Here is a 26,515-nt window from a genome sequence, read left to right on the forward strand (position 1 = left end):
TGTATATGACCCGATGGCTGTTGGACCCTGTCAGCACTGACGGAACATCCATGCTTTGGGTTTGGTTCAACTTCTGCCTAATGCATCAAGTCTACATCCAGGAGGACTAGTTTAGACATTTTAAATGTATTACCAAAATATTAATGTGAATGACGATTGCAGATTACTCAACGACCTTGTCCAGATAAACCTCAACACACAATATTTGAAATGGTGCATGCAACTGCGAGTTTATGTTAACCAAAACACCAGTGTAAAATGTCAGTTTACACAGGCCAAATTCTCAAATCATCATAATTATGAACAAGAAATGTTTCTAAATGTTTTCTAATCCTCTGCTAGTCACAATACAGTATTATTTTAATGTGGTTCTGATTGAGTGATTGTTTACAGCATTTTCTGTTTTTATTTCTATATCAACTTATTAATATTTATGGAAATCATTCATATTTATAGAAAGCGTTTGACACTATGGAAATTGGACAGGTGTTTGAAATGGATTAATGCTCAAACTGTAACTTGGATTTTTTTTGCAAAAATGATGAAGGATCAACTTTATTCACCATATACATTTACATGTGTTAGGAATTTGCTATGGTGTGTTGGCACAACATGCGACATAAAACAACCTTCAATAATTATGAAGAATAAAGAATTATATAAAAATATTAGTACAGATAATGAATAAAATGTTCATTAATACATAAATACCAGAATGCATTCACAATATATTAAAAAAAATGTGTTTACAGTGTGGTGCAGTAACAGAGGTAATAGATAAGGGGGATTGGGTCAACCAGGATGATTGATCAGATTAACTGCCTGGGTGAAGAAACTTTCAAGATGACATAAAGCTTTTGTATCAATAGCCTTCTAGTGATTTGCAGGAGGGAGCTTCTGGAAAATGTAGATTGCTTGGTAGATGGTGTCCACAATGCTGTATTTTAAAATATCTAATTACTTTTGGAGTTCTTACAGCTCTCCTAATTCAATGGACAGACCAACCTTGCACAGACCAACACAGACCATTAGACTTATTGGATTTTTCATTCAGATAAGAAAGAAAAGGTTTAACTAAAATCAGAATGATTCTAAGAACTGTGTGTGTCATAGTCTATATGAATTTTTCTAAGGTCTTTCACAAGGTCCCTCACAGCAAGCTCACTGAAATATTTAAAATACAAGAAGAACGAACAAAACTCTTCTCCACAATTCAGTAAGATTTGGCCTCAGTTCCACTTTCCACTCTATTCTTTAATGCTCTTATATCCAAACTCTATCTTTGTCTTCATCAGATTCATGGCTTTGTAGATTGACAGCCCCTCAAGAAGAGAAATTCAACATTTTAGTCTTGTGAGCAACTCTTTATCCTGAGAGATGCTCCTCTTTATTTTTAGATTTTCCTAACCAGGGCAATTTCTCATTGAATTTACTCTGTCAAGATTATCTAAGAACTCAAAATAAAGTAGCTACAATTACTAGTACTTTGTAAATCAATCCTTATTGCAAGATCCCTTTAAATATGTTGCGTTAATAATGTCCAAAAATAATTATAAAGCTAGATTTTCAATGCAGAAAGCTATATGATGGTAATGAAAGATGTGGAAATGAAGTTAAAATACCTCACATGATCTATAAATCAGAGGTTTCCAAATATTATTTTCAGCTCCAGATGACTTCAAAGATTTATTTCTTCAGTACCCTAAACTTTCCATTAGTTATAAATTTTGAAGAAAAACTAATCCTTCTTATCATTACAATTTCACATTATGTTCTGAAAGGATTTGAAAATTTACGATCTTATTTAATGGCAGAAATAGCTTATTCCTGTTCTCAATGCTTTGTAATGCATGAAATGTAAGAGATTAACCCAGGAAAATGCAGAATCTTTAGGGGCTAAAGTTAGTTTCTGGTTGAAAGTGATGACTTGGGTTCTTATTTGCAGCTATCTGCACAAAAGAGAACATCGATGCCAGCTTTGTAGTGTATGAAATTATTGATGGGATAAGTATAAGAAGAGATGAAGTTTTAGAGGATTTGTTGTGCTTGAAAGTTGATAAATAATTCACCAGCTGACATGAAATATATCTCAGTCTGTTAAAAGACTCAAGAATGAAAATTGTAGGGGTTCCAATTGTTGGATGATTGGAGGACTGCTAGCATCGTACTATTGCGTACAAAGGGTGGAAGGCATAAACCAAGTCATTTCAGGCCAGTGAGTTTAGTTTTGGTGGTAGACAAATTATTGGAATCAATTCAAATAGAGATAGTAACATTGTCTAAAAAATGCGAAGAGTAGCTAAGGATAGTCAGCATAGATTTATCAAGGAAAGCTTAAGTCTGACTAACTTGAATGAAGTCTTCCAGGTAATGCCAAGGAGGGTCAACGAGCACATTGTGCCTGTCATAGTCTACGTGGATTTTACAAAAGCCTTTGACAAACTCCAGCATGACAAGCCCTTGGAAACATTATAACCCATCAAATCTGAGGGGAAGTGGCAAATTGGATCCAATTTCAGTCAGGGTAAATTCAGCTCAGGAAAATAGGCACTGTGGCTGATAATGAGAAGGAAAGCTTTCGATACAGAAAGACATGAATAATTGATTGGTTGATGGAGCAAAACGGCCAGTGAAATTTAATCCAGAAATGTTTTGAGCAGGGACCAGTCAGAGATCCAAAGCGTGAGAAGATGTAGCCCACTCAAATTCACTGACTGAGTACATAAGGTAGCAACTCACGGCCGGGAGTTCTGAGCAGCGGTCAATCAGCGACTGGATTTGATTGGCAAGAACAAATTAAAATGAGGCAGCAGCACGCAGAACAGCCATCATTGGAATGGACTGTTAGAGTGGGGACTTTGTGGCTTCAGCGAAGAGAGGCTTGAATGAGAGAAAATGAAAAGCTGTAAGTAGATTTTCTTCTCCCAGTTTATTTATCATTTCCCTTCTTTATATATGCTCAGTTAGAACAGTAGGGATGTCAGGCAGGATAGTTAAATGCTCCTCTTGCAAGACTTGAGAAGGCAGGGGAATCTTCAGTATCCCTGACAAATATCCCTGTGAGGTGTATCCAGCTACAGCTTCTAACATTCTGTGTTGGAGTTGGAACTGGAACTGGATGAACTCTGGATCATTCAGGATGCTGAGGGGAGTGATGGATAGAACATAGAGAGGTAGTTACACCCAAGGTGCAGGACGCAGGAGACTGGGTGACAGTCAGGAAGGGGAAAGGGGTTAAACAGCCAGTGTAAAGTACCCCTGTGGCCATCCCACTCCACAACAGGTATATCACTTTGGATACTTAGGTGGAGGGTGGGGTTGACCTAGCAGAGGGAAGTCATAGTGGTCAGGTCTCTGACACGGAGTCTGGCTCTGTGACTCAGAAGGGAAGTGGGGGGGGGGGGGGGAGGAGAGGCGAGCTGTGGTGATAAGGGATTGGTTAGTTAGGGGAACAGAAAGGAGGTTCTATGGACGAGAACAAGATTCCAGGATAGAATGTTGCCCCCCTTCCACCAGGTGCCAGGGTCCAGGGCATCCTGGATTGAGTCCTCAGCATTCTTAAGAGGGGGAGGCGAACAGCCAGAGGTTGTGGTCCATGTAGGAACCAATGACAAAGACTGGAAGTGTGACAAGGCTCTGCAAAGTGAGTTCAGGGAGTTAGGTGCCAAGTTAAAGGACAGGGCCTCCAGAGTTGTGCTCTCAGGGTTGCTGCCCATGCCAAATGCCAGTGAGGCCAGAAATAGGAAGATTATACAGTTTAACACATGGGTAAGGTGTTGGTGCAGGAGGAAGGATGTTAGATCTTTGGATCATTGGACTCTCTTCTGGAGAAGGTGGAACTTGTACAGAAGAGATGGTTTGCACCTGAACTGGAGGGGAAACAAATATCCTAGTGGGAAGGTTTGCTAGTGCTGCATGGGGGTAGCTTAAGCTAGAGTTGCAGGGGAATGGGAACCAGAGTGCCAGAATAGATAGTGAAAAGGTTTCGGAGACAGATGTTAAGATGTCAGACAAAGTCAGGAATCACAAGGTTGAGCATGGTGCGACTAATGTCCTGTGCTGTGTATATTTCAATGCAAGAAGTATGGTAGGAAAGGTAGATGAGCTCAGGGCACGGATTAATACACAGAATTATGATATTGTAGCCATTAGTGAGGATTGGTTGCACGATGGGCAGGACTGCCAGCTCAATATTCTGAGGTTCTGTTATTTTAGACTTGACAGAGCAGGAGGGATTAAAGGAGGAGAGGGAAGGTGTTACTAGTCATGGAAAAAGCCATGGCAGTTCGCCAGAATGGAGAACTCATCTAGTGAGGTGTTATGGGTGGAACTGAGAATAAGAAAGATATGACCATGTTAATGGGGCTATATTACAGGCCACCTAACAGTCTGCGGGATTTAGAAGAACAAATATGCAGAGAGATCACTGACTTCTGTAAGAAACAAAAAGTTATTATAGTAGGTGATTTAAACTTTCCACACATTGACTAGGTCTCCCATACTGTAAAAGGACTAGATGGGATAGAGTTTTTCAAATGTATTCAGGTAAATTTCCTTAATCAGTACATATAAGTCCAAATGAGAGACAGAGCAAGTGACAGAAGTTTGTGTAGGGAAACACTTTGCATCTAGTAATCATCATGCCATTTCTTTCAAAGTAAAAATGGAAAAAAAAAATAGGCCTGGTCTCCGTTGAGATTCTAAATTGGAGAAAGGCCTATTTTGATGTTATCAGAAAGGATCTGGCAAGTGTGGATTGGAACAGGCTATTTTCTGGCAAAGATGTACTTGCAAAATGGGAGGCCTTCAAAGAAAAAATTTTTGAGTACAGAGCTTGTATGTGCCTGTCAGATTAACAGGTAAAGATAATGGATTTAGGGAACCTTGGTCCTCAAGAGATTTTGAGACCCTGGTTAAGAAAAACAAGGTGGTGCATAGCAGGTACAGGCAGGTAGAAACAAATGGAGTGCTTATGGAGTATAAGAAATGCAAGAAAATACTTAAGAAAGGGATCAAGTGGGCTAAAAGAATGGATGAGGTTGCCCTAGCAGACAAGGTGAAGGAGAATCTGAAAGGATTCCATAGATATGTTAAGAGCAAAAGGATTGCAAGGGACAATATTGGTCCTCTGGGAGAGCAGAATGCTAATCCATGTGTGGAGCTCAGAGATGGGAGAGATCTTAATGGATTTCCTACATCGGTATTTATTCAGGAGATGTATACGGAGTTGATAGATGTGAGGCAAAGCAGCATCAACTCATGGACCCTATACAGATTACAGAGAAGGGGGTGTTTGTTGTCTTGAAGCAAATTAGGGTGGATAAATCCCCAGGGCCTGACACAGTGTTCCCTTGGAACCAGTGGGAGGCAATTGCAGAAATTGCAGGGGCCCTAGCACAGGTACTTAAATCACTCTTAGTGACAGGTGAGGTACCGGAGGACTGGAGGATAGACAATGTTGTACCACTGTTTAAGAAAGGCTCTAACAATAAACCAGGGAATTATAGGCCAAAGAGCATGACATCAGTAGTGGGAAAGTTATTGGAAGGTATTCTAAGGGTCTAGATATATGAGTATTTGGATAGGCATAGACTGATCAGGGATAACCCCCGTGGCTTTCTGCATATTACATTGGGAAGTTACCTTGAAAGTTGGTGAAGGCAAGGCAGTAGATGTTGTCTACATGGACTGTAAATTCCACAAGACCTTTGACAAGGTTCTGCATGGGAGACTGGTCAAGAAGGTTCAGTCGCTCGGCAATCAGGATGAAGTAGCAAACTGGATTAGATATTGGCTTTGTGGGGAAACCAGGGGTGTTATTAGATGGTTGCCTCTCTGACTGTTGACCTGTGACTACTGGAGTGCTGCAGAGATCGGTGCTGGGTCTGCTGTTGTTTGTCATCTATATCAATGATCTGGATGATGATGTGGTAAACTGGATCAGCAAATTTGCAGATGATGCCAAGATAGGGGGTGTAGTGGACAGCGAGGAAGATTATCATGGCTTGCAGTGAGATCGAGACAAGCTGGAAAAAAAAGTGCTAAAAAAAAATGTCAGATAGAATTTGATGCAGACAAGTGTGAGGTGTGGCACTTCAGGAGGTCAGGGTAGGTCTTACACAGTGAACAGCTGGGCACTGAGGAGTGCTGTAGAACAACGGGATCCGGAAGTACAGGTACATAATTCATTGAAAGTGGCATCACAGCTAAATAGTGATGTAAAGAAAGCTTTTGGCACATTGGCCTTCATAAATCAAAATATTGAGTACAGGAGATGTGATGTTATGTTGAAGTTGTGCAAGAAGTTGGTGAGGCCTAATTTGAAATATTGCGTGCAGATTTGGTCACCTACCTGCAGGAAAGATGTAAACGATTATGAAAGAGTACAGAGAAAATTACAAGGATGATGCCGGGACCAGAGGACCTGAGTTATGAGGAAAGATTGAATTTTTTTGGACTTTATTCCTTGGAATATAGAAGATTGAGGGGAGACTGACAGAGGTATACAAAATTATGAAAGACGAAAGGACAAAGTTATGAATTACGAAAGATCCCTTTCTTTCATAAGGTAAACGCAAGCAGGCTTTTTCCACTGAGGTTGGGTGGAACGACAACTAGAGGTCAAGGGTTAAGGACAAATGGTGAAAAGTTTAAAGGGAACATGAGGGAAACTCCTTCAAGCAGAGGGCCGTGAGAGTGTGGAATAAGCTGCCACTGCAAGTGGTGCAGGTAAGCTGGATTTCAACGTTCAAGAGAAGTTTGGATAGGTACATGGATGTTAGGGGTATGGAGGGCTATGGTCCTACTGTAGGTTGAGGGGAGTGGGCAGTTTAAATGGTTTGGCACAGTCTAGATGTGCAGAAGAGCACATGTTTCTATGCTGTATTTTTCTATTAATCTGTGACTAAGTGTGAGGTGATCTAGTTGGGGAGATGCAACAAATGAAGGAAACACAACAAATAGGAGGATGCTGCAAGGTGTGGAATAGAAGGCTCTTCATGGTGATAGGACTGGTCAATAATGCTACTTAAAAGCAATAGGGATGCTGTCTTGTATTCTCAGACTTGGTTGGTAACATTACAGGTGGCTATACTAAAACTCTGTATAACACTAGTTAAATCATGGTTTGAGTAATACATCCATTTCTGGTCACCACTTTACAGGAAAGATGTGATTGTGCTGGAGAGAGTTCAGAGGAGATAGATGGAGCAGGGCCAGAACTGGAAAATCGTAGCCATGAGGAAAGATTGAATAGCTAGAGTTGTTTTCCTTGGAACTGTGGAGTCTGAGGGGAGACAGTGAAGTATGTAAAATTATGAAGGACCTAGAAAGTGTAAACAGGAAGGATCTATTTTGCTTAGCTATGGAACAGGAAAAAAAGAGGGTTAGACGAGGTTGAAGGATTACGGAGATATGAGAAAACATTGTTTTTCACTCAGGGGTTAAGCTCTTTGCCAGGAAGAGTGAGAGGGTCAGCACTTCAAAATACTATACTTGGGTATAGACTTCAAAAGCTCGGCTACAGAACATGGCCCTCCTAACCTCTTCACTGATACCTGCTTGCACTCCTTCCACAACAGCTACCACATTGACAATTTTGGTATAAAGTTCAAACTTTTATTTGAGGTTGTTTTAATTTTTTTAATTTAGCGATACAACGTGGAACAGGACCTTATGCCTTCCCCCCAACCTGCGCCACCCAGCAACCCGTCAATTTAAACTTACCCTAATCACAGGACAATTTACAATGACCAATCAACCTACTGACCGGTACATCTTTGGACTGTGGGAGGAAACTCATGTACACACGGGAAGAATGTATAAACTTTCTTACCGAGATGCTGGAATCAAACTCTGAACTCCAAACCAAAAGCAGAGGATGAACCAGGAGGTATGTCATCTGTTGAGGGCTAGATTTCAGTCTGGTGACCCAGGACTGTACAAGGAAACCAGGTATGGGTTGCAAAGGGCTATTTCAATAGCAAAGAGACAACTCTGAGAGAGGTTGGAGAACAATGGATGCACGTCAACTCTGGCAGGGTTTGCAGAACATTACTTCCTACAAAGCGAAACCCAATAGCACGAATGGCAGCGATGCTTCACTACCAGATGACTTCAACACCTTCTATGTCCCCTTTGAAAGGGAGAGCAGCTGTGAAGATCCCTGCTGCACCAGATGACCCTGTGATCTCTATCTCAGAGGCTGATGTCAGGCTGTCTTTCAGCAGGGTGAACCCTCGTGAGGTGGCTTGTCCCAATGGGAGTTCCTAGTAAGGCTCTGAAAACTTGGGCTAACCTACTGGTGGGAGTATTCAAGGACATTTTCAACCTCTCACTGCTAAGATCGGAAGTTCCCACCTGCTTCAGTAAAATTATACCAGCGCCTAAGAAGAGCAGTATAAGCTGCCTTAATGTCTATCGTCCAGTAGCACTCACATCTATGGCAATGAAATGCTTTGAGAGGTTGGTAATGGCTAGAATGGACTCTTGCCTCAGGAAGGACCTGGGTTCACTGCAATTTTCCTATTGCGACAATAGGTTTAGGCAGATGTAATCTCAATGGCTCTCCACACAGCTGTAGATCACCTGGACAATACAAACATCTATGTCAGGAAGCTATTTGTTGACTGTAGCTCCGTGTTCAACACCATCATTCCTACAATCCAGATTGAGAAGTTACAGAACCTGGGCCTCTGTACCTCCCTCTCCAATTGGATCCTTGACTTCCTAACTGGAAGACCACAATCTGTGCAGATTGGTGATAACATCTCCCCCTTGCTGACGATCAACACTGGTGTACCTCAGGAGTGTGAGCTTAGGTCACTGCTCTACTCTCTCTAAATCTGTGACTCTGTGGCTAAGTATAGCTCAAATACCATCTATAAATTTGCTGATGATACCACCATTCTTAGTAGAATCTCCGATGAAGATGACAGGGTGTACAGGAGTGAGATATACTAGCTAGTTGAACGGTGTCACAGCCCTTGGACTCAACGTCAGTAAGACAAAAGAGCTGATAGTGGACTTCAGGAAGAGTAAGACGAGGGGGACACAAATCAATCCTCATAGAGGGATCAGAAGCGGAGAGAGTGAGCAACTTCAAGTTCCTGGCTGTCAAGATCTCTGAGGATCATATCCAGGCAACTATAAAGAAGGCAAGCTGAAGGCTATATGTCATTAGGAGTTTGAAGAGATTTGGTTTGTGAACTAAAACACTCAAAAACTTCTATAGAGGTACTATGGAGAGCATTCTGACAAGCTGCCTCACTGTCTGGTATGGGGGGGGGGGTGCAATGCATAGGACTGAAGAAACTACAAAAAGTAATAAAATTAGTCAGCTCCATCTTGGTTACTAGCCTCCATAGTATCCCAGACGTCTTCGAGGAGCCGTGCCTCAGAAAGGTATTATTTCATTATTAAGGACCCCCGTCACCCAGGACATGCCCTCTTCTCATTGTTGCAATTGGGAAAGAGGTACAGAAGCCTGAAGGCACACTATCAGAGATTCAGGAACAGCTTCTTCCTCTCTACCATCCGATTCCTAAATGGACATTGAACCCATGAACACTATCTCACATTTTTTAATATATATTATTTCTGTTTTTGCACAATTTTAATCTATTTAACACATTACATACATACATATATTCACTGTAATTGATTTCTTATTTATTATATATTTCTATATTATCATGTATTGCATTGAACTGCTACTGCTAAGTTAACAAATTTCATGACATATGCCAGTGATAATAGATCTAATTCTGATTCTGAACTCCAATGGACCGAGCCACAATAGTGTTGGGCTTACCATTACACTACCAGAATTAAGTCTAACTCATTGAAAGACTCCACAATAAACAAACAGCCAAGTGCTGAGCCCCCACAGAACCCTAATAGAAATTACAGTCCTAACATTCCCAAAGAACATTCCCTTTGCTTTTAACCACTGAGCAAACTTTTCATGCAAATTGCCAACTACATTCAGATCCTAAGGGTTTTCCCTTTCTGCGTAATTCTGTCAAATGCTTCGGCAAATCCACTTGCATTTATATCAAATCCACTACCTTCAAATCTCCTCAAACAAATTGGTCGGTGAGTTACTTACTGCACTGACTTCACTTGATCAACCAGCTCCTTTCGTGATGCTGAAGTTTTGTAATCACGCAGAATGTTTCTGCTACTAACGAAAGAACAACTGGCTTTTTGTTACTGGGTCTATCACTTTCTCCCTTTCTAAAACACAATGGCACTTCATGTAGCAGCATTCCGAAAACACTATCACTGTGGCATCTGTTATTTCCTCATTTGCTCTTTTTAACAGCTTAGAATATACTCTACCCTGGAGATTTATCCACCTTTGAAAATGTTGGATCTCCTGTTGCTCCTCATTTTGTCAAGGTTCACCACCTCCTCTTCCTAATGTCAATTCCCAGCTCACATTGTGAAGAGAAATACTGAGAGTGCAGTTGAAACTTCACCTGTCTTCTGCTTCAGCTCTTGGGCTGTCATTCTGTTCTCTAACAAGACTCACTCTTTCCTTCTCTCCAGATTTTAACTGCTCATAATTTTTCATGCACCCCCTCGGCCTTCCTAATACTCTCTCTAATTTCACTACCAATCTTTTCTACATCTCCTGGCATCGGCTTCAGTAGGCTTACGAATGAGGTGCTCCTCTTTCTTTGAAAGGTGACATATCTGTAATGAACCTTAATTATTCATTCCTTAAAATGCACCAACTGCCTTGACACAGTCCTATTTTCAAGCAGCTGTTTCCAGACCACATTTGCCAAAACATACCAGAATCAGGTTCATTATCACTGGCATGTGTTGTGAAATTTGTTAACTTAGCAGCAGCAGTTCAATGCAATACGTACTTATATAGAAAGAAAAAGAAGTAAATCAATTGCAGTAAGTATAGATGTATATTAAATAAAATAAAAATAGTGCAAAAACAGAAGTTATATATATCTTATAAAAGTGAGGATTCAATGTCCATTTAGGAATTGGATGGCAAAGGGGAAATAGCTGCTCCTGAATTGCTGAGTGTGTGCTTTCAGACTTCTGTACCTCCTTCCTGATAGTAACAATGAAAAGAAGGCACGTCCTGGGAGGTAGGATCCTTAATAATGAAGTCGCCTTTCTGAAGCTAGTACCCAAGTTGGAGCTGACTAACTTTACAACTTTCTGTAGCTTCTTTCAGTCCTGTGCAGGAGACATCCCCCCCCCCCAATCTGCCCGACAGCAGACAGTAATGTAGCTTGTTGGAACGCTCTCCACGGAACATCTATAGAAGTTTTCAATCTGTTCATATCCATTGATGGAGTAGCATCTTAAGTACCTGTTCAGTCTGTTGCCTAAAGTAGGGATGAGGTCAGTGAGGGTCCGGTAGTTGGAAACTCAATCTACATGGGGAGAGTTTCAGAGAATCCCAGCCTCATTGAACTACAACTTATTCTGCCTTTTTGAAGTTCAAAATTCAAATTATATTATCAAAGTATGTACACATGCAGTATACAACCTTGTGATTCATCTTCTTGCAGGCAGCCACAAAACAAAGAAACACAATAGAATCCATTAAACAAAAAACCCACACAACATAGACCGTCAAACACCCAATCTGTGGTAAAAAAGAACAAATCGTGCAACAATAAAAAGTAAACAAATAACAGCAGAGTCCCGGAAAGTGAGTCCACAGCCACAGAGACATTTCAGCGCTGAGGCAAAGCTAACACTTTAAGACACAGGAGCAGAATTAGACCATCCTGACCATCTAGTCAGCTCCACCATTTGATCATGACTGATTTATTTTCCCTCTCCACCTTATTCTCCTGTCTTCTCCCCATAATTGCTGACACCCTTACAAATCAAAAACCCATCAAAATCCACTTTAAATATACTCAATAAATTGGCCTCCACAGCTGTCAATGACAATGGATTCCACAGATTCACCTTGCTCTGGCTAAAGAGCATCCTTCTCATTTTTTGTTTGAAAGGAACATCCTTTTATTCTGAGGCTTTGCCCTCTGTTCCTAGACCCTCCCACTATCCTTTCCACGTCCACCCTATCCAGGCTTTTCAATGTTTGGTACGTTTCAATGAGATCCCCCTCAATCTAAATGCCAGCAAGTTCAGGCTCAAAGCCATCAAATGCTCCTCTTATATTAACCCTCTCATTCCTCAGATCATTCTTGTATATCTCCTCTAACGCCAAGCTTGGAGAGAACAAAACATTACAAGGTTAGAGTCAGATTAAATTAGAGTGTTGAGGAAAGGCAGAAACTCATAGCCATTGTAACCAAAAAGTTAGAGGCACCAGGAAGTCAAATCTGGGTGAAGGCTAACGATGTGAAGGATCAGGAATAGTTTGTATCACATCAATTGCAGAATTATTCGAGCTTCTGTTATCAAGTTAAAGCCTTTGCAAAGGAAATATAATTCATAGTGGGAGGGGCTGATGTTAAAAGGGCATAGGGTAAGATCAGGTGGAGTTAATAGGATCAGGAAAGAGGAAGATATCCAGCTGATCATCAAGAAGTCTTGACCATTCTCATCTTGAAGGATCCTGTCTTAGAAATAAGTTGGAAGTAATTTGGAAACAAAAGGTAGCAATAACTGGAAGGGCTGGTCTCAGGAAAGATACCCAGTTCTCCTCATACAACCAATTAATCCAAGATGAACAAAGCTCAAGAAGAAAACTGATGCCCAACTAAGCAAGTTGATATGATTAACCTTAGCCAAAATACATAAGAAATCCAAATCCATTTATACTGCCTTTTAGAACCCCACGATTCCCAAAGGACTTAATGCGCAGTGATCACTGCAATGTCGGAAATGCAGCAGTCAACTTGCATGATACAAGCTCCCATAAACAGCAATCTGATAGCAGACAGCTCGTCTGGTTCTCACGACATTGTCAAGGGATGTCTACAGGACAGAACATAAAATGGGATATGTATTGGCCACAACATAAAATGGGTGACATAGCAATGTCTCCTCTAAAAGCTGGTATGCCCAGCAGTGCAGCACTCCCACACCACTGTATTAATACACCAGCATAGATTTTGTTTGCTAGGTTGGGAAACAAACACTTGGTTTGAGAACTGTGTTGGGTTCTACAAATGGCAATTATTCAAATTGTGGAACTATAATGGCAAACTAACCACAATCATGGCTATAGCAACAATAATTTTAGTCAACACTATAGCATGCACTAACTTTAGTAGAATCGCCCATTAACCACATTCAAACAATCCAATTAAGTGTAACTCAAGTGTGTAATCTTTACAAAGATTCACTGGCATTCAATATCTAAGGAAGTAAAAGTTCAATGAACACTTGCACACTCAACTTTTGTCTCACCATTTTACCAATAAACGTTCCAGAATGTTTAAGATCGTACGCAGATCTGTGGGATCACAGACCCAAAGCTGGAGTTATCATTCACTTTTCATTTACTACAGGTAACCAAAATGCACCCCTGTTGGGGATTCCTTGTCTTTCTGTGTACCAGCTAATAAATGCACACATCAAATTTGGTATACAGGACTTTGCTAAATGGTATCACTTGCATCATCTGCATACACTCCATCAGATGGAAAGACGGGAAAACTGCTACCAACAAAAGGCAATAAACCAAACTGTTGCTAGCAAGAATGTAATGTGGGGAAGATTAAAATGCACAGGACCACATTTTCTTCTCCGGAATGATTCCCTACTTGGCCATTGCTTCAGTTTAGTGTTGAAACTTTCATCCATAGTCTTGATATCTCCTGTCTTGGCTGTTTTCTGGCTAGCCATCTTCAGTCTGTCTTATGGCAAATTGAAACTATCCACAACTCAGCTCCATTTGTCTTAACGCAACCAAGTTGCATTCGCCTCATCTTCGTTGGTTGCCCAACACTTTGATTTTAACACTTTCAATCTTTGGCTTTGCTCACTCTGTCTCTGTAACTGCTTCCAGTCATACAGCCTTTTGATATCCTCATTTCTACGCTCAAAAGCATCCCTGAATTTAATTGTTCGTGGCTGTGCCTTCAACTTTAAACTTGTAATTTCTTCCCTGTCTTTTTTCATTTCTTTTCTTTCTTTTACGATGCTCTTTAAAATGTCTAAGCTTTGACTTTCCTTATAGCTCCCTGTGTGGGACATTGCTGGATGTGTAAAGCAACGGGGGATGTGTTTATTTGCTGTTGCTGAAGTAGGTGTAAGAAAGAAGGGAATGACCACTGCAAGATGTATCTGGGTTTAAGAGATTAAGGTATCATGCTTGTGGAATCAATAGGAGGGATCATGCATTAAACAGGGACAGCAGTCCAGGTATGTGTACCTGTAAAAAAGAGCAGATTGATACCAGGATTAGAATCAGTGCTCGGCACCAGCTGTATGCAGTAACTAAATGATCCCACAATTATAGCCATAATAAATGCCTACAATGCAGCTGCACTGCATACCTTAGAGGCTGTGCTATACAGACACTAGCACAAAAATTGTGAATTCCGTAGTGAATAAATACAAAATAATTTTTAGATGCCCAATGTAAGATAACATCATGGCCCTGCCAATTGATACAGAATCTCCCCAATCACCTATTCTTCTATACGGGTTTGTTGACTTGTATGTGCGAAGATTGGGCATCAAGACGTGGTGTCACCGGGAATGGGGTTGGTGGGCACTGGGACTCTTATCACTTGATTGTGATCTTGTGTGTGCTTTTTGCGTGTGACTGCTGGTAACGTGTCTTTGCACCTTGACCCTGTAGTAATGCCATCTCTTTTGGCTGTACTCACGAGTATTCATGTATGGTTAAACAACAATTAAACTTGAATTGATTTGCTCCTTATACGTGTCTGAATTCCAGTTAGACTGTTCTCAGTTCTAGATGTGGTTCTTAACGCCAGCTGTGAGGCAACTGTTGGTTAAAGAGGGAAATGGAGGTCAGGGAATAGGGACTGAGGGACGGGAGAACTCCATCACATCACGTCAGTCATTACTATCAGCTTAGTGTGGCATCCTCTCACAATATATGTGAACTACAGCTAACTGTCAGGTCAACAGAAAAGCTCTTTGGCTGCAGTCTAGCATCACTGCAGGACTTGCATATGTGTCGAGAACAAAGAGGCAGGAAAGAAAAATCATTGTGGACACAACCCACCCTGCAAACTGCATTTTCCAAAAGCTCCCTTCTGGAAAGCACTACAGGGCTATTAAAACAAATAAAACTTCACACCATCTTAAAAGTTTCTTTCCCCAGGCAGTTAACCTGATCAACCATGGTAGCCCCACTATACTACACTGTAAGCACTAAATACTTTTTATAATGCTTATATAATATTTATATTGTAAATACATCCTGGTATTTGTATATTATGCACCCTTTATTCCATATCCATACTTTAACTAACTTTTATTTTTAAAATATTTTTTAAAACTGTTATCGTTGTTGAATGCTGTTGTATTTTGTACATGCTGTATGTTCACCAACGCACCACAGCAAATTCCCAATACAGTACATGTAAATGTACATGGTGAATAATGTTGATTCTTTATCCTTGATTTGGTAAGAGAAATTAGGATGACATTTCAAAAAGTAGACAAGGGAAAGTGATCAAAAATGTGGGTGGACCGCAGCCCCAAAGTTAACACCTCTGGAAGTTTAACAAACTGGATCCACTTGATTCTAAGCATTCAGCCAGCAGTCACCAGTGGCACACTCCAGGATCCTGCTTTGGTTGGTATTCTCAACCTAACAAGGACAGCCAATTTAGCAATTTCTGAAACAGAAATTGGACAATTTGTTACCATCTCCGTGCTTGTAGACAACAATGTGGAGACATTGGTGGCAGATGAAGTTTAGTGGATGTCTATAAAAGATATGAAGAATAAAGAAATAGGCTGATGACCGGAAAAGTTTTCAGAAACTACTTTTAGTGGGAATATATTGTGTTTATTTGGGGTGAACTCAAAGGACATTGTGTTCATCTTTAATTTGACCCCAAAGTCAAATAAACTGCACAGCAAGTTCATGACCAGTCTGGTTCAGTGTCAGGTTGATGTCAGAACAGAGCTGGAATGTTAGCAAGGAAAAGGACACCATGCCAGGAACTAAAGATAATTGCTTCAGTCTTTCCAATGCTTAACTGGAGTAAATTTCTGCACAAGTATGTGATAGCAAACAGTCTAACAATTTAGATGCCATGGGTAGAATTTGATATCAAAACAAGCATGTTTGATAGAAACTGTCAAGACAAGAAGCTGTCCAGTTTTTACCCGAATGTTTCTCCACTTTGTAATAAATGCAACTCTGCTGATGCCTCTTTAATTCATATGTTTTGGTTTTGCCCTACAATTGAAAAGTTTTGGCGGGAAGTGTTTCATGCCTTCTCACAACTTTTTAGGGTCCAATTTGACCCAAATCCCCTTACTGCCTTGTTTGGTATTATTGCAAATGAAGATATAACTTTAAATACTCCTAACCTACAGGTTTTAGTTTTTACCCCTCTTTTAGCAAGGAGCAATCTTGCTTAAATGGAATGTCTACCCCTCCTACACATCTTTAATGGCTACGTGATATTATGTCTTATTTAAATTTAGAAAAGATCCGCTGCTCAGTCTTAAATTCGAAACAATCTTTTTATGATATTTGGGGACCTTTCCTAAATTACTTTTCCAATTTATAAAGTTTAACAGTGCACAGACTTTTATGTATATTTTTATCTTCTCTTCTTAAGTGAATATATCTTTTTTTTCTAATTATCCATTGTCATCCATCAGCTTTTTTCTTTAGTAGTTGGTAGGGGGTTGACTTTTTTATATAAAAAATTTCTTTTATGATGTATGACTTATCTTGAAATTTGTGATTACAGCGTGGTATACCTTTGTGTTATGCTATAACATTTTGATCAATTTTATTACAATATATGAATGTACACAAGTTATGTTGAGATGCATCTATGTGTTGCACTCTGTAAATCTTGTTTTTTTTCTTCTTTTGAATAAAACTATTGTAAAAAGAAAAGAAAATATGCACGTGGAAATTGACAGCATGTTTTCAATGGTGTTGCAGAGGAAAGGGCCTTACAATCTATTTTGAGGATCACCAGAGGAATATTGATGATTTCAGAGGAAAAAGCTTTTTATGGGATTCAGTGGCCAAGGCAGGGTAGACGAGAATAGAAGCAGGGGGTGTTGAGTTCCACACAGGTAGGCAAAAGCAGAGGCATTAGAGGAGGATGGTACAGTCACTGGTGTCAAAAGCTGCAGAGCAGTGAAGAAGGAACTTTACCACAGACCTGTGGAAAGTCACTAATGATATTAAGAGTCATTTCCAAAGACATAAGAGCAGAATTGGGCAAATTAATCCATCAGGTCTGCTCCGCCATTCAATTAAGGCTGTTTATTTTGCCTCCCAAACCTATTCCCCTGCCTTCTCCCCATAACCTATGACGCCCTGACTAATCAAGAACTTATCTACTTCTGCTTGAAGTATACCCATTGACATAGCCTCCACAACTGTTTGAGGCAATGAATTCCACAGATTCACCAACCTCTGGCTAAAGAAATTTATCCTCCTCTCTATTTGAGAGGGAAGTCCTTCTATTTTGAGGCTGTGCCCTCAGGTCTTAGGCTCCCCCACAATTGGAAACATCCTCTCCACGACTTGTTAAATCTAGGCCTTTCAATATTCAGTAGGTTTCAGCGAGATCCCCCCACCCCATCTTCTAAACTGCAGCAAGTACAGGCCCAGAACCATCAAACACTCCTCATTCATTAACCTTTTCATTCCTGGAATCATTCTAGCGAACCTCCTCTCCAATTCCAATACATCCTTTCTTAGATACAGGGCCCAAAACTGCTCACAACACTCCAAATGTGGTCTGACCAATTCCTTATAAATTCTCAGCATTACATACTAGCTTTTATATTCTAGTCCTCTTGAAATGAATTTCCTTCCTTACTACCAACTCAACCTCCAAGTTAACTTTTAGGGAATCCTGCACTAGGATTCCCAAATCCCTTTTCACCTCTCATTTCCAAATTCACTCCCATTCCCATTTAGAAAACAGTCTATGCCTTTATTCCTCCTACTAAATTACCCGGGTATTGCATTCTCAGCAAACCTGGCCAAAAAGCCATCAATCCATTATCCAGATTGTTAACATATAACATCAAAAGACCCAGCACAGACCCCTGAGGTGCACTGTGTCACCAGCAGCCAATCAGAAAATGCCTTCCTTATTTCCACTCAGTGCCTTCTGCCAGTCAGCCAATCTTCTGTCTGTGCTCGTATCTTTCCTGAAATACCATGGGTTCTTATCTTATTTAACAGCCTTACGTGCAGCACCTTGCCAAAGACCTTCGGAAAACCTAAGTAAACAGCACAGATACCAAATCAACGATATATTGAGCGACATCAAGTTTACAGCAGAAAGAGAAAGTAAAAACTGACTCACATTCCTGGAGGTGCTTGTCGCAAGAAGGACAGGTTGTACGTTAGAGACATCCATCTACTGGGAGGGTACACACACAGGCCAAGCACTAAGGTGCAACAGCAACCACCCAGCCTGTCACAAGAAAAGCTACATTTGCACCCTATTAAAGGGAGCACAAACGAACTGCAGCACCAGCGAACTTCGGGCTAAGGAAGGGAAATACTTATTCAACATGTTCCAGAATGACAGTGACCCACGGAATTTCATCAGGAGATGCTTACTAAAGAGAGAAAGTCGTGCAGACCTTACTCAACAAGCAACCTTGCCCTACATTAAGAATATCTCAGAAATGTCTGCTCGATTGCTCGAACTTCAGGGCATCACATTCGCTTGCAAACCAATGGCGACTTTAAAGAAGCTTGTGTCAAGAACCATTGCAGACCACCGACAAAAGCAACGTGGTGTACAGGGTCACCTGTGGAGACGACAACAAGAACACCGTTGCCCAGACTGGGCGTAAACTCTCAACACATTTACAGGAACACAAGCTGGTGGTACAGAGACATGATTCACTGTTGTTGGTCTCAGTACATGAAGACCGAGAAGGACACTGCTTTAACTGGGACCCTGTATTTGTCCTTGCGCAGGCAAATACAGGGCAGGGATGAGAATTTTTAAAAGTGTGATTCCCTTCCGATAGCTCGGTAAACAAACGTATTGAAATAGAAGCCATCTTTGAACCCTTAAGAGACAAAGAAACATGAGACAATAGAATTCAAAGGTCATCTGAAGGGATAGCCACTCAGGACTGAGACAAGTGAACAGGGACCTAGATAAACACGAACACTCCAGAGAGGAACACCAACAACTGCGCACTGAGGGTGTCACTTCGACTGGTGATGAAATGTCTGTAAACTAATTGCCAAACTTGGCAAATCAACATCAAACACCTCAGCACAAGCTACCAACATTCACCACCATTCTAAGCAAACAACATCTGCTAACTCTCCTTTGTAGTCCTGTAGATTCTCCTTCAGTGCTGTATCAGAGACTAAAATCTAACTGAGTTTTCATTTGCTGGTAGGGGGCCAACATCATAGAAATCTACCCATGTGAGAAATATTGACCCGAGAAAAGTGCTTTTGACTCTGAATTGCAAAGGATCCTAAATTGGAAATATATCACGTCTTTCTTCATTACTGAGTCTAAATCCTGACATTCCCTACTCAACAGCACTGTCAGAATTTTTTTTTTTAACCAGAAGGACCACAGTGATTCAAGAAGGTGCTTCCCCAACAAGTTATCTTCATGAAGGCAATTGGTCATGGACAATAAATTCTAGCCTTGAGAATGATGACTAGATCCTGAGAAGTTAATAAATAAATACAGAATTTAAAAGTTATCCTAAGTTACCATAAAGTTTGTTTGTATGTCTGCAATACCGCTCTGTACTGGAATACCCCAGGCTCCCAACAATCCAGTTTTCAGTCACTAACCACTCAGTACCTCTTCTGGCTGAGGCAGTGAATGATTATGTTCTACACAGATCGTGCAGGCCAATTCAGAATCCAGCATATGTATGCATTCCAGCCAGTCTGGCCTGGTTACACTATCTGTACTATCACCGGGTAGCATTGTGGCTCAGGTGGAGGACCAGCTACCTCAGACCAAGTTCAATCCGGACCTCTGGAACTGTCTGTGTGGAGTTTGCATGCTCGCCCTGTGACCACATGGATTTCTCCCAGACGCTCTGGTCTCCTCCCACATCCTCAATTTCAAGGACTCTTTATAACTCATATTCTCTTATTATTTTTCTTTGTACCGTCTGTCTTCTGCTATTTTTTTCCTGTAAATAACTGCAAGAAAATTAATCTCAAGGTATTCTATGGTAACATACAAGTGCTTTGATAATAAATTTATTTTGAACTTTGAACTAACACATACCAAGTTGGTAGGTTGGGTGGCTGCTGTAAACTGTCCTCAGCGCATGGGTGGAGGCATGGGGAGAGTTGGCCAAAGGGAAAATCAGTGGGGTTACATGACTGGTCTGTGAGCTGGCGTAACAGATAAATGAGCTGCTAGGCCTCCACCCACGTGCGAAGGAAATACAGAATGAGGCTGACCTTGCAGTAAACTTGGTGATTCCTGCTACTGTGGTATAATCAGGCCCCAAGTTCAATCTGACTCAATACCCACAGACTATGTTAACTCCCGGCAGTCACACTATTTTCCCTTCTTTTTGCCCAACAATTTTAAAGGTTAAAACATCTGCAATTCTTTTTACGTGTGTTCGTGAACTGCACATCAAGTATGAAAACAGTTAAGAATAGGCCAGCATATCTATTGTGTATTTTTGCTCCACATCTAGACACAGTTAGACAACGTGAATGGTGTATCTTCCAATGGCTGAGAGTTGGCTAGAGATTAGCAGAACGGTTGCAACCACTACTCAAATACATTTTCATTCCCCATAACTGACATACTGTAGATCATTCCAACTTCATTTCATTCTTTCTGCCTAAACTTTGTTATAGGTCACACCTCAGATCTTATTTATCTAAGAACTTTCCAATGTCAAACCGCATTTCCAGTTTTGCAATTATGTCTACAAACTAAGCAATGGAGATTCTGCACATTTAGTTATTAAAACTCCTAAAACTCACAATAATTTGTCCATCTAACTGCCTTATCATCTCGCAATCTAGTAAATAATCATATTTTTTAAATCACTGGAAATGCTTCCAGAAAATGGTCCTTTAATATCTGTTGTCTTACTTCCTCATAACCAATACAGTCAGCACAGTGAGCCACAAGTTCCACACTTCCTTTGACTAATTTCTGATACATGCAGTTCCTTCTACAACTTTGAGTTTCTTTGTGTTTACTTCAATCCGACAAGCAGCAGTACTTGCAAAGTGAAGAACATCATGGTCTGTCCATCCAATGAACAAACTCTTGAAAGTACATGCTGCACCATGAAACACAAACACCATTCCCAAACCTCAAGCTTTTCTGACAATTCACAATTAAAAATACTTTCAAAACCATTGTGATTTCTCTTTATAGTTTAAGTTCTCCATCAGGGCTCTGGTTTAAAGCTCGGAAGTGACACTACAGGAGTGTCCGAACATAAAGTGACTCTAATAGGAAATGATAAAGTAGTGGTGGTTGGGGGTGTGGTGGGGTGGGTTAGTGGGTGGAGGTGTAGATCAGCCTTACTGCTTGGGGTAAGTAACTGTTTATGTGTCTGGTAGTCCTGACACTGATGCTATGTAGAGGTCAGCCCAAGATTCATTTTCTTGCAGACATTCACAGTAGGACAAAGAAAACAATAGAATCAATGATAAACTACACACAAGGACTAATAAATAACCAATGTGCAAAAGAAGACAAATTGTAAATGCAAAAAAATACATAATAGATAGATAGATAGATAGATAGATAGATAGATAGATAGATAGATAGATAGATAAATAATACTGAGAATACAAGTTGCAGAGTCCTTGAAAGTGAGTCCATAGATTGTGGAATCAGTTCAGTGTTAGGGAGAAGTGAAGTTATCCATGCTGGTTCAGGAGCCTAATGGTTGAAGGGTAATAACTTTTCTGAACCTGTGGTGTGAGACTTAAGGCTCCTGTACCTCCTTCCTAATGGTAGCAGCTAGAGAAGAGCATGATCTGGATGATGATGATGATGGGTGCTACTTTCTTATGGCAGCACTCCTTGTAGATGTGCACAATGGTGTGGAGGGCTTTACCTGTGATGGACTGGGCTGTATCCACTACTTCTTGTAGGCTTTTCCATTCAAGGGCTTTAGTATTTCCATACGAGGCCATGATGCAACCAGTTAGGATAATCACCAATGTGCATCTATAGAAGTTTGTACAGTATTAGCTTTTGGTGTTTCTTTTCCCAAAATCTAAGCTGGTATTCCAACTCCTTGATGCTTCCATCCTCCCAGTTAACCTGCTGTTAGTTGTTTAGCTTTCTGCTCTTGCAGTGCTTGATTATACTCACTTTAAATTCAACACATTAACCTGCACAAATATCACTTCCATTACCATTAGCATTAATTGAAGACTTGGCCTATCACACACACTTTTCTCATTCCCAGCAGAAATGGCTGGTCATGGGCAAGCATGTACATTCTACAAGAGTGAGGGTGCCCTTCCTTTGTTGGCACGGGAGCCTCACCAGGTTCAGAAACAACCATCAGGCTCCTGAACCAGCGTCAACAACCATGGACTCACTAACAAGGACTCTACAACTCATAGAACCATAGAACATTACAGCACAGAAACAGGCCCTTTGGCCGTTCTTGGCTGTGCCAAACCATTTTTCTGCCTAGTCCCACTGACCTACACCTAGACTATATCCCTCCATACACCTCTCACCCGTGTACCTGTCCAAGTTTTTCTTAAATGTTAAATGTGAGCTTGTGTTCACCACTTCAACTGGCAGCTCATTCCACACTCCCACTACTCTCTGTGTGAAGAAGCTCCCCTTAATGTTCCCTTTAAACTTTTCCCTTTTCACCCTTAACCCATGTCCTTTGGTTTTTTTCTCCCCTAGCCTCACATGTTTTCAGTATTATTATTTATCATTATTAATTATTATTTTATTTGCCCAAATTGTCTTCTTTTGCACATTGGTTGTTCATCAGTCTTTGTGTGTAATTTCCCATTGATTCAATTGTTTCACTGTAAATGCCTGCAAGAAAATTAATCTTGAGGTAGTAAATGGTGTCATATACATACTTCGATAAAAAAATTATTTTGACTTTGGCTTTGTATCCTGGCTAGTGCATTTTCCTCATTCAATATCAATAAAAACTAGTTATCCCATCTTTTCTCAGTTTCTGGGACCTTATGTGTAATTTTGGAAGTTGCATTTCCAATGTTGCAGTATTGAACACATTTCAAAAGTACTTCTATAGCTGTAAAGCACTTTGGAATGTTTGAAGGATACAAACAATATAAAGGATGCAAACTGTGGTTCCCTTTCCACCCACAGTCCAAAGACGTACATGTTGGTAGATTAACTGGTCATTGTAAATTGTCCCGTGATTAGGCTAGGGTTAACTCAGGGATTGTGGCTCGAAGGGTCAGAAGGGCCTGTTTGGCACTGTATCTCAATAAAAAACCATCTTCATTTTCATTTCAACCCTCAGCCCTCTGTATGACACGTGATGATGATGGTGGGGGAATTCAGAAGTGGCAATGGCACTGAATATTAAGGGGAGATGTTGAAAACTTCATATTGGAGATGGTCACTGCAAGGCACTTTAATGATGTGACTGTTATCTGCTTATCAGCCCAAGCTGGAATGTTGTACAAGTCTTGCAGCATGCTGGCATGAACTGCCTCATTTGCAGAGGACCCGGGAATTGAGTTGAACATAGTGTAATCATCAACAAACATTCCACTTCTGACCTTATAATGGAAGGAAGGAAGGTCATTGATGAAGCAGTTGAAGGTGGGTGGGTTAGGGTTAGGGCAAGGGTCCCAACGTTTTTATGTCATGGACCCCTACCATTAACAAGGGGTCTATGGACCCCTGATTGGGAACCCCTAGTGAGTGTCAATGGGAAAATGATCCCTCTTGTATTTGCCGATCTCCTTACTGGAGATTCAGTACTACTGGACCCTGGTCCAAGCCTTCATTAACTTGATTCAACTCCACTTGCCTTCTTGGAATCTATCTTTATTAGTCATTTGTCTGAATAAGAATGGGAGGGGTGCTAGGTATTATTGTTTGATTATGTGCTCAAGGTGGGGGAGTGGTGAACTGGGCAGGAGACTTGGCTTGGATGGTTTGCTTAGAATTATGTCTGTGTAGGGGTGGAATGGTTTGGTATTCAAGGAGGTGTTTCCCAGGGTTGGCAGGAGTCATTTGGGTTGGGGGATGCAGTTAAGATTTGGGAGTGCAGTTGGGACGGGCAATCTTAGGGTTGATGAAGTTGCTTATGTTTTATCAATGTGCTCAGGGTCAGGTAAGGGGATGTTGATTAGTGGATGCACCCAGGGTTAATATGGAGTGCAGACAGTGTTGGGAGGTGTGGTTTTGTTGGGTTTGGGTTCAGGATAAGGTTAGTGGGTTGCTTATATTCGATTAATGTGCATTAGGGTCAGAGCATGTTGACTAGAGTTCAAAGTAAATTTATTATCAAAGTAAATATACGTTACCATATACAACCCCGAGATTCATTTTCTTGCAGGCATTCACAGTAAATACAAAGAAACACAACAGAACCTATGAAAGACTGCACACAAGACAGACAAACCAGTACGCAAAAGACAACAAACTGTACAAATATGAAAAATACAGAAAGAAAGAAAAAATAATAAATAAGTAAGCAATAAATAGCAAGAACATGAAATGAAGAGACTTTGAAAGTAAGTCTATAGGTTCTCAGAACATTTCAATGTTGGCGTGAGTGAAGTTCTACCCTCTGGTTAAAGAGCCTAATGGTTGAGGGGTAATTACTGTTCTTGAATCTCATGGTGTGGATCCTGGGGCTTCTGTACTTTCTTCCTAATGGCAGCAGTGAGGAGGGAGCATGGCTTGGATGGTGAGAGTCCTTGATGATGGATGTTGCTTTCCTGCAACAATGCACCATGTAGATGTGCTCATTGTTGGGGAGGGTTTTACCCATGACGGACTGGGCTTTTCCATTCAAGGGCATTGGTGTTTCCACACCAGGCTGTGATGCAACCAGTCAAAATACTCTTCACCACACATCTATAGAAGTTTATCAAAATTTTAAATGACATGCTGAAGCTTCACAAGCTTCTTGGTAAGTAAGGGTATTGCTGCACTTTCTTTGTTCTGGAACTTACATGCTGAAACCAGGACAGGTCTTCTGAAATAACAACACTGAGGAATTTAAACTTGTTGACCACCTCAGATCCCGCAATGAGGACTGACTCATGGACCTCCGGTTTCCTCCTCCTTAACTCAATAATCCACTCCTTGGTTTTCCTGACACTGGGTGAGAAGTTTTTGTTGTGGCACCACTCAGCCAGATTTTCCAATCTCCCTCCTATATGCTGATTCATCACCTCCTTTGATTCGGTCTTAAATGTGGTATTGAAGCCGTTCATAGTCATACAGTCATAAGTATAAATTGAGGAAAGCAAGGGGGTAAGCACATGGCCTCATGGTGTACCTGTACTGATGGTGATTGTGGAGGAGAGTTTGCTAATCTGAACTGACGGGGGTCTGCAAGTAAGAAAATCGAGGATCCAGTTGCACAAGGAAGCCAAGGGCTTGGAGCTCACTGATTTAGTTTTGAGGGGATGATATACGAGCTGTAGGTAGTGAAGACCATCCTGATGTATGGATTGTCACTGCCCAGATGTTCCAGGGATGAGTCTAGACGTTCCAGGGTAGAGGAGGGGATACTTAGCCTTACACCTAACGAATATATGGTAAAGTCTTCTGGTCTGTATGGGAGTAGATGTTCAGGAGCACCACATTACAGTATACAGGAGCCGGCGTGCCCTTCGAGCCTCTGTGCAGAAGTGTTTGTGGACTGGGTTATTGTTCGGTTGGAGGGTTAGTGTTAGTCCTGAGGAACTCCTACAGAGATGTCCTAGCTGGGACAACTGACTTTTGACCACCTCAACCTTTGTGCAAGGAATGACACCAGCTTCTGACTTCCATTTTACCAGAGATCCTTGACACCATAGTGATCTGTGGCCAAAGATAATCACTTCTCACTCCTCTAGAATTCAACTCCTAGTCCATGTAGAATCAAGACTGCGAAGAGGCCTGGAACTGAGAGGTTCCGGTGACATCCAAGTTGGGCATCAGTATTTTGTATTTCTTTCTATGTTGTGATGACTAGAACCATGCACAGTATGCTAATATCTTATGTCACCGCACTATTCTGTCACCAAATTGACCTTTCAGCAGGTAACTCCTCAATTGATTGTCAGTCAGAATCCTTGTATCTTTTTTAGTTAAACATGCAGAATTTAGAGCCATAGAGTTATAGAACATTACAGCAGAGAAACAGTCATTTTGGCCCATCTAGTCCATGCTGAACCACGGATCTGCCTAGTCCATTGACCTGTCCTGGA

At 40.9% G+C, this 26,515-nt stretch overlaps 1 protein-coding gene across 1 annotated transcript in view; it reads right to left on the reverse strand.

The window, feature by feature from the left end:
* The window catches only part of LOC132399693 (guanine nucleotide-binding protein G(s) subunit alpha), a 303,414-nt gene that overhangs the window by 200,864 nt on the left and 76,035 nt on the right, over nucleotides 1-26,515 (reverse strand). The window lies entirely within an intron of this gene.

The sequence above is a fragment of the Hypanus sabinus genome, chromosome 9, assembly GCF_030144855.1.
Source record: "Hypanus sabinus isolate sHypSab1 chromosome 9, sHypSab1.hap1, whole genome shotgun sequence".
Classification (NCBI taxonomy): Eukaryota; Metazoa; Chordata; class Chondrichthyes; order Myliobatiformes; family Dasyatidae; genus Hypanus; species Hypanus sabinus.